Source organism: Etheostoma spectabile, chromosome 20, assembly GCF_008692095.1.
Source record: "Etheostoma spectabile isolate EspeVRDwgs_2016 chromosome 20, UIUC_Espe_1.0, whole genome shotgun sequence".
NCBI lineage: Eukaryota > Metazoa > Chordata > Actinopteri > Perciformes > Percidae > Etheostoma > Etheostoma spectabile.
In genome coordinates, this window is record NC_045752.1 from 19,224,365 (window position 1) to 19,234,920 (window position 10,556).

The window sequence follows — 10,556 nt, forward strand, 5'->3', positions numbered from 1 at the left end:
TGTTGTGACAATAAAACAAATTATTATATTATTTTAGTCAGAACTCATAACTACAAATAACTAATGTTAGGAAATCTGTTAATGTTTTGTTACACGTTTGTTTTTGTTTTTTTAAATGTATATTGGCTAATATATCGGAATATCGGATTTTTAAATCATCAAATATTTCTATCGATGTCGGCCTCAAAAGTTCTTTATTGGTCAGGCTCTACATTTTAGGCACCAACCAAATTGCCTCTAAAGTTTCAAGTATTGAAAAATGTCTCGGCATTCAATACCAAAATTCAATACGTAAGGAGCAAATCTCAGCAGCATCAGTGAGCCAATAAGCACGCAGCATGCTTCTACCAAGATGTAACGATGCTCGTGATTGGCCGTTTACACATTGTAGAGAAACACACAGCAAAAACTATGTTACGCCCAGAGACAGGGCTCACGTGGTAGGAGCAGAAAAATAAAAAGATTCCTGCTGTAACGTCTAATGTAATTTTCTTTAAAAAAAAAGAATTGTTCAGGAACTGGTGTCGAAGTCACGGTATTGGTATCGGCATCTCCAATTTTTTTTTAACAATACTCAGTGAAACTTGTGCAGAGTTGTTCTTTTTTTCAGCTACAGATGCTCCGTTGTCCGTCCACTGCATATAGCTCAAGAGATTTCTTGAAGTCACATACTGGTGTGGTATTAGCACACAAGCAGTCACAGCTGGAAGCTGACAGAAACATCTGGAAACATCTTCATTTTTCACTTGTGGGATCGACAGTTGTGCATCAGGTCTCGGTCAGGGTTGCACCTTTATGTCATTTCAAACTGCAAAGGTGACCGACAGAGGAGTCTCCATCTCCGCTATGTTCCTTCTGTCTCTGATCTAGGGAACGCAGGTACCATATTCAGTTTATCTTTTTTTTGGATTACTTTAAAGCCCTGAAAATGTTTATTTTCAAAATCTGATTTTTTCCTATGATTGATGGGATTCTACATGAACACACCACTAACGCTTGTATTGTCTTCGGGTCAAATTTGACCCGTTTTTCAAAATATCTATATCAGAAATAAGGGTTTCTAAATTTAATAACATGCATGATTGATTCCACACATCGCGCTTTGCAAGTAATACAAAAGATAGGATCTCTACCTGTACTGACTTTTGGGTGTTTTATAAAAAGAAAAAAGAAAAAGGCATTTGAAAAGAAAAAAAAAACGTTTTAAAACCAGACTGAACGTTGACATATATACGACTTCTGTAATTATCCTTCATTTAATATGGGTCTAAATAATTCATAATTTCTGCTTTTTTAACTTAACATTTAGGTTTAATTTCATGATTCAATTAAGACATTTTGTTTTTTGAAATTAACCAATTTTCAGGAACTAATTTTAAGCCAATCCCTGATGTTTTACAAACCCCAAGTATTTTTGTTGCCTAAACCTAACTACCGTAGTTCCGTTTCACATTACGGCGGTTTCATTACATAGAACGGTCACATGATTAAAACTCGCATCGCGGTTCCTTGTTATGGTCGATGCTTAAAACGACTCACGGTTCGACAGTACATCGAACGTCACACACTGTTGTTTAGGTTTGAGGATCTGTGGCTCTGAAGGTCCCGTTCATCAGCGCTCAGAGGTGGGTCTGTTATCGTATTGTGCCTCAAGCCTCCATAATCAGGTGTACCTACTGTAATAGAATAATGCTCAGCGACGTGCCTCATTTACAGATCGCCTCATTTGCACACAGGCTCCAGTGGAGGAGGTTAGTTAGGCTTCAGTCAGCCATGCTGGGTGCTCTGAGCAGTCATTAGCTGGGAATGTTTTCTCTCCAGGTCACCCGCAGATAGAGCACTTCTCCCTACATGAAGTGGTAGTGAGACCCCCCCGGATACGTAACGACTTAACCACCTGTATTCTTCATTAGGACATTTTCTGGATCATTTATTGAGAGCTGGAAAACTGAGTATAAACACCGAGGCAGCCGCTTTATCAGATGTATCCCACACAAACTGCTCCTGGGGCATTGAAATGGCTGCTCCTCTCTATTTATTTTACAAATAACTCCAATTAGTGCAATTACAGAGTTTAATGTCTTTAAATAGCACAGTAGTATTGATAGGTACTGCAAAACAAATATAAATGCGAGGGCCTCCCTCAGCCTGCTCATGCTTCAAGGTCCGACCCATAATGGTACAATTAAAAGTGCATTCAATCTCAGCTTCTGTTGGACTGACAACTCTTACATGGAAATAAGCACAAATGTTCCGTACCACTGCTCCTATTTTATAAGTCAAACTGTTCTCAACAATGGGCAACAATTCAAATCACGTATCTTCCGGCAATATGTTGTGAAGAACAACGTTCAGGGGTGAACTTTCTGGTCAGCTCTTGCAATTAGATAGGGTGATGAAAATCTCAATAGAACGTGTGAGAAGGTTATATCTTTACATATCAAGATGTTAATAGTTTCAGATACAACTGTGGCAGGAGAGCTACATACCTCCAGAGAGCAGAGATTAAAAATGTACAAGGCTAAAGTTGAAACAGAGTTGAGGAACCGAGTCAGGACATCAACAGTATCTCTTAACTGGGCTGTCTATGGGAGACATATATCCATACGTCAGATATTGAGACTCTTAAAAGCCAGCTGTAACTCAAAGCCAGTGTTAAGCAGGTCTAAAAGGGCCATACATTTCCAGAGTTGATCTTATTTACAAAAAAGGGGATGTATCTGTGGAGGGGCCAGACCTTCCTCAGCAGCACTGTGGAGGTAGGTCTGGCAAGCGAGACTGGGGATCACTTGATGCAGGAATGGTTACAGTGAACAATAACTCTTAGCTTCCATATGATTTAAGACACACGAGAAGTTGTAAATTCTCAGGTTTTCACACTGTGGAGTTTTTCATTGACTGATTTGAAGCACTAACAGGTCTTGACTCCAACATCTTCTGTTTTCACAAGGAACAAAGTGCCAATTCTTTATCTGCGTCTTTCATCTTCTTTCCCAAGCACCAGCTGGAGCAGCACCAAGCTCACAGAGAGTAAAGGAAAGCAGCCTGAGTATTTGGTTTGGCCCGAGTCTCTGCACATCCAAGTGAACTCTTCAACTAAAAGTGTAAAACGAACGGTTGTAAGCTGTCCTACCTTCGTTTTTTTTAATTGTGTAATAATTGCTACACGGATATTTGAAGCAAAGTAATTGGTGAGTGACAAAGTACACATTCAGATTTGCACACAGAGACATGTCGGTAAACTCAAATTCATGCAAGGTCAACCTTTGAGTGCATAGAGGGGCAGATTTGTAAGAATTAGGTCTGTGCACAGGAGAGGACAGAATTGCGCCATACTGTACTTTTACTTTTTATGAATTTTCTGACATACTATACTATGACATTTTGCAACATACCATAATATGACCTTCTATGACTCATTTTTGACATAATATACTATGACTTTTTTGAGGCATACTGTACTATTACATTTTGAGAAATACTATACTATGACTTTTTCATGGCTTTTTGTGACATACTATAATATATATATATATATATATATATATATATATATATATATATGTATATGTGTTTATATATATATATATATATATATATATATGTGTGTTTATATATGCTACTACTATATATACTACATACTATAATATAGCATATTGACGTAATATACTATGACTTTTTCATGATTTTTTTGTGACTTACTATAATATGACTCATTATTGACAATAAACTATGACTTTTTGACATACCATACTGTCTTTTTATGATTTTTTTTGCAGCATAATAAACTTCACTATGACTATTTATTTATTTTTTCCAAATACTATACTATACCTTTTCTTTTTGACGCATACCATAATATGACTTTTTTATGACACTACAACACACTATACCATCACTTATTTTTGACATGCTATATACTTTTTTCAACAGACTATACTATGACTTTTTTACTTTTATAACAGACTATACTATGACTTTTTTACTTTTATAACATACTATACTATGACTTTTTTTTGACATACTATACTACAGCTTTTTTACTTTTTCGAGATACTATACTATGTCTTTTTTCCTTTTTTCAACATGCTATAGTAATTATTTTTTCCTTTTTTTGACATACTATACTGTTACTTTTTTTACTTTTTTCGACATACTATACTATGACTTTTTTTTACTTTTTTCGACATACTATACTATGACTTTTTTTACTGTTTTTGACATACTATACTATGTCTTTTTTAATTTTTTTGACATACCTAAATTATGACTTTTTTAAAATCTTTTTTGACATACTATACTATACTTTCTTTCCTTTTTTTGACACACTATACTGTCTTTTTTTAATTTTTTTGACATACTACACTATGACTTTTTTTAGTCTTTTTTGACATACTATACTATGCCTTTTTTACTTTTTTTGACATACTACACTATGACTTTTTTTTAACCTTTTTTTGACATACTATACCATGTCTTTTTTACTTTTTTTGACATACTACACTATGACTTTTTTTTACTTTTTTTGACAAACTATACTATATATACCTTTTTTTGTTGACTTTTTGGGTTACTGTAGCTGCATGGTGGCCCAGTGGTTAGCACTGTGGCCTCATAGTGAGAAGGTTACCTGTTTGAATCCAGGTACTCTTCTCTTTCTGTGAAGTTTGGAAATTCTTCCCATGATTGTGTGTGTTTCCTCCTGATGCTCCGGGATTTTTTCGACATACTATACCGTCTTTTTTACTATTTTCGACATACTATGCTATGACTTTTTTTGACATACTATACAATGACTTTTTTACTTTTTTCAACATACTATACTATGTCTTTTTTACTTTTTTCGACATACTATACTATGTCTTTTTTATTTTCTTTGACATACTATACTATGCCTTTTTTTACTTTTTTTGACATACTATACTATGACTTTTTTTACTTTTCCATTATACTGTACTATGACTTTTTTACTTTTAGCGACATACTATACTTTGACTTTTTTTGACATACCATACTATGAATTTTTTTTACTTTTTCCAACATACTATACTATGACTTATTCACTTTTTTCGACATATTATACTTTGAATTCTTTTACTTTTTTGACATACTAAACTATGACTTTTTTAAACTTTTTTCTACATACTATACTATGACTTTTTAAAACTTTTTTTGACATACTATACTGGCTTTTTTCTACATACTATACTCTGACCTTTTTAAACTTTTTTTGACATACTATACGATTACTTTTTTTCGACATACTACTATAACTTTTTTGACACACTATACTATGTTTTTTTTATGACTTTTCTCGACATACTATACTTTAACATTTTTATAACTTTTTCTACATACTATACCATGACGTTTTTCGACATGCTATACTATGACTTTTTTGTGACTTTTTTCGACATACTATATTATGACTTTTTTAATCAATCTGACTTACCTCCACACCTAAAAATAAACCTTATTGTATGTTCTAATTGTAAGAAATGCCATCCTTTGTGTAAAGGTGCTGTGGTTATTCTCTACTATAGAACAATTATAGAATGTATAGAACCTAAAAGTGCACATTCTTCAAGATTCAAGATATTTTTTTGTCATATGCACAGATTTTACACCATGCAATGAAATTCTTAAGTTGCAACGTTTCCCACAATATAAAAAATGTACACAATATACACACAATATATTTAAAAGATTCAGGTATAAAATTGCATGCAGCAGCAAGACATTAAAAGCATTATAAAAAGCATATGCATTGAACAAATGCAAACATTCAAAGTGTAATGCAAACAGTGATTAGATTGCGAGTAGAAATTGTCAGAAGACTGAGTCATTCAACAGCCTGATGGCCTGTGGATTAAAACATTCTTGGACTCGTAAAGAAGACATTTAAAGTGATTAAATGGAATCAGGCTGTTCAAAGTAAAATATGCAGGTTATTATAGTTGGTAACTCTATTGAAGGTTGGACTCAAGTGGCTATCCTTTCTATAAATTCAAATCAGTTTAGTGACTTTACAGCAAGCTTAACATACTTCTTATTTAATTGTAATTACACAGTGTTATCTGCCATTACCAGGTTTTAATGCTATACAATATCCACCCTGTGTGTGTCTTTAACTGTAGAATGTAAACTTCCTGCATGTTGCATCCATGTGCGTCCATTAAAGTGTCCATTAAAGTACACGTGAATACTTGACATTGTCAGCCCCGCTGCTGGGCTGAAATTGGGCTGATTGTCGACTGAATCGGTTATGTGTCATGTAGTGCACTGGTTAATGATGGGGCACAGTGCACCGAGCGGAGATCCCTGTCAGCCCGTGCTCTGGTGAATAAAAGGTGAGCAGGAACGAGAGCCCATCAATCATCTGGAAGAGTTCAGTGTAAAGTAGCAGGAGAGTTACGCGGGGCCCAAGAAGCGCTTGTCTTCAGCCTACCGCTTGGCCAGAGGGATTTGTTTGCTTTAACCAGTCCAAACAGTTAAGAGAAGAAAGACTGGGTCTATCCTTCCCTTTCCCTCCTAGTTCTGTCAAACATGCACACATGTTCCCCCACATACATTACCTCTGTACGGGGGTGTATTCTTACTAATATAAACACACCCTTTGGCTATTGTTTATGCTATCACTTGAGCTAACTGTTGTCTTCTTTCTGAGTCCAACTGTGAATGTAGAATGTTTCCTCTGTTACAAGCAGGCCTTAAGCAGAATTAACCAATTAAAGGGTTATGTAGTGTTCAGGTTACACAGGGTTAAGGTTTAAGTTAGAGCCATTAAAGGAATACAGCCTGAAAGGAGGTTGTTTGAGAATTTTGGGCAAGAAAGTATTTTGTGAAGTACTGTTCACAGCCGTTTGGATTTTACTTTGAAAACTGTTAAATGAAATGTTGTGGTCACATCCACCCTCTAATGAAAACGCAAGGATCACCATACTACTAGTCACTGTCCTGCATTGCTATGTGGTTTTACTGTATGTGGTGCCTTTTTGTTGCTTTGCCGCCGCCTAATCAGTCAATTTGACTCATTTGAGAGCTTTAAATCCAAACTTAAAACTTGAGTTTCAGTTAGCTGTTTATTTTTTGATTACCTCCGACCATTATCTCAGTCTTAATGAATCTATCTATTTATGTTTGTCCTGCCGACGAGAGCACTGTTAACTTTTTGAGGTTTACCTCTTGGTTGGATTGCCATGACATTTGTTTCAGACATTCATCTTCCCCGCAGGATGAGTTGTAATAACCTTGTATCTGACCTTTCATCCAGCCCCACCATCAGGTCAACATTTGAATGTGTCCAATACTTATAACCAAGTACCAGCAGAACTAAAGCCATTCTCATCAGCCTCAGCTGTATTCTGTGTTTAGTGTTAGCATGTACATACACTAAACTAAGATTGTGAACACCTAAAAACCTGACGTGCCTAAGAACAGCTTCAAAGATCCGCTAGCATGGACCAATTACTTGTACCCTTTTCTCACCAAAATTACCACGTACTGTAGAAGTAGGTTTTTAAATCTAAATCTGAAAGGTTACGACAAAATTGTACTCACTGAAGTAATTTTTTCGATGTTGGAACAAGATGACATGGCAGAGACTGTCTATGCAAGAAAAACAGCATCACTTAGTTGTTCAAATGCCTGAACATTACATGCAATTATTTTAATTTTAATTTTAATTTAATTTAGGAATCCAGTAGGCAGGTCAATTAGGACTCTGTCAGGTGCATTGTTGTAGCACCATAAAGGCTCAGGGAGAAGGTTGGGGTGGAAGGATGGGACAACAGAGCGTCTGACTTTTACACGGCAGGCCGCTGTTTCACATTTCTTGCCACCAGTCAACATTTCTATAAGAAGTTTTAAAGACAACTTTTTTCAACTCAAATCAATAGATAAAGGTGGATGTTTTCATACCAAACCGTTATGGTCATAGTCCAAGGGGGTCACACTTTGGTGCACGCAGACCCACACAGAATACACGGAAGGTCTGTGTGGATTGATGCACTTAATGTGGAACCAAAGTTCACAAAGCACAAGTCCCACAAGAAAACATTTACCCTTAGCAACATGTGCTGAGGTTAGGTCAGGTCAGGTCAGGTTCCTTTATTGGTACCCGTAGGTAAACTAGCTGATCGGCATGCCAGTCAGTCACACTGTGGCAAGCCCAAATGGGTTCCCAGTCAGCTACTCCACTGTTGTAGGAGATGTGAATGGAAACACATAAAACATGCTAATGCACATTCAACAACATCACCCAGATGTGCCGATCACCATGATGATAAATGTTTGAAGTGTGTTTAAATATAGCCAAAGTGGAAGTAATTGTAACATTCCTCCTAATGAACAAGACTAATTTAGTTGTATAGCCTGTTACCTGTGGCTTTTGGGGAATGGTTTGTTCAGTGTACATAAAGTGTAATACACAAGTGTTTAAAATGTTTATTAGTTTTATAGTTTGGCAAAAATGTTACTTCAGTCCTCAGTAGGAGGATTGTTACATGGGCTATCATCCATGTTTTCTTCACTTGCTTCTCTTCCTCGCATCTTAGTCCGTCCCACCAAGGAAGCACTTGAGAGACGCAAGGAAATCACGCAAGGAGAGACTATATGATGAGATGTGTTTTTAGAGGGATGATGCGTCCTTTTAGCCCCACGGCTTACGGGAAGGCTCCTCTTCCTCCTCCTCCTCCTCCTCCTCCTCCTCCTCCTCAGAGATCCCTCCTCCATCCTAGCTTCTCCGGGCAGGAGTAAGAGCTTTGAGAAGGCCTTCACGAAGGAGGGCCAGAACTTGAGGAGACATCAAATAAGAGACTTGGAAAGCAGCCATTGTCTTTGCCATTTGAACCACTATCAGTTCTGGAAAAAAAGAAAGAAAGGAAATGGCTGTATAATTGCTCGTGAAATCGCTGTATAGAACTCGTACCAAACTGTGACTCCGAAGCTGAACCGTGACTTTTGTGTAGCCCACAGTTACAGCCCTAGTTCCCATCCTTCAGCATAACAGCATCAGTAAATGAGCAGTGTTGTGATGTTTCTGTGATGGAGCTCAGTTTTGGGGCCACCACACTCTCACACAGACCAGACACACAGAGCAGAGAGAGAGATCATGGCTTTGGTATTCGACCCTCTCAGCTCGAGCATCACCTGAGGGACTGGATCCACCTGCCTGATTGGACCGGGAACCTTAGAAGTTACCCGTTGTTAATATCACAGCGAATTGTGTCGACATCCGTGGCCCCCCCCTCTCCTCATCTGCTTCCCGCTCACCCTCTCCCTGCTCTTAAGGAAAGTTGTCTGCAGAACATCACTGACTCTGCAGTTGTCAGAGTCCGCTCAGACCCCCATACATCATGGAGGCTGTGTGAGAAATGAGTTACTTTTCTCCCTCTGAAAGCTCCACTGCTCCGTGGACTGTGACTGTCGATATCCTCCTCTGTTCACACACACACACACACACACACACACACACACACACACACACACACACACACAGCTTGTTCTTCAGGACAATACTGTGAGTAAAACAGCAGTGTGTCTGCAGCAAACAAAATGACAAAGTGGGAATATTACATAATATTATATTGGCTTAAAAGACAAGGAATGGAACCAACTTTCTGTCAAGTTTACGTCAACTTACTCAATTCATAGTGTCGCTTAACATGCAGGACTGAGGAGGAAAGTGTCCTCAGTTGGAATGGTTTAACATCGCAAAAATGACATTGTGGCTCCCTCTGCTGTAATAAAAGGGACTGGGTGATGAAGGTAATGGAGCGTGAAAGGAGACTATTATTTGATGTCTATGAAACATCTCGATGAATATACTTATAGCTCTAAAATCAGAATGCAAAATAGATTACTATCACACCCCCATCCACACCTACCTGTACACAGCGGGTACTGACAGTGTCAATTAAAGCTGCCTTAGGCACTTCATGTTTGGCTTTGTTGGGCTAAACTGTCATAATAATATTTCATCCTATTTTAAGTGAAGTTGTCTGAGAGAAAACTGGACTTCTGCATGTCTTGTAGGAGGCTCAGTTTAGAAAAATCTAGCCTTCACTGGAGCTTTTGGCCAATCACGGGACAATTTAGAGAGAGAGCGTTCCAATTGAGGTCTACTTTAAATTCTGGTGTTTTTTAGGGTTTTATACACACTGCAGCTTTAATCATTCATAATTTAGCATGGTGATGAATTTAAAACACTTTTATTTGACACAGGATGAACTGTGGGACATAATCATCATATTCCAATTTGCATCTCTGTGCAACGTATACTGAATGGTAGGCTGCCTTCTGCAGGCGGTCCCCCGTTGGCATATTTTAAGACTCATTAACTAATTGGTGATCACTTTAACCTCTTTAACCTTTAACCTCTTTAACTTATTTTTCTACCAAGTATGACGTTATTGCTCATTATTGGATGGAAATTTGACAAAAAGGTTAAGATGAAGTTGACACCCGGACATGTCAGATACACTCATCACACAAAGATTTATTCATCAAAATATTTAAAAACAGAATAAATAACATACAAGGCATGAAGGTTTTGG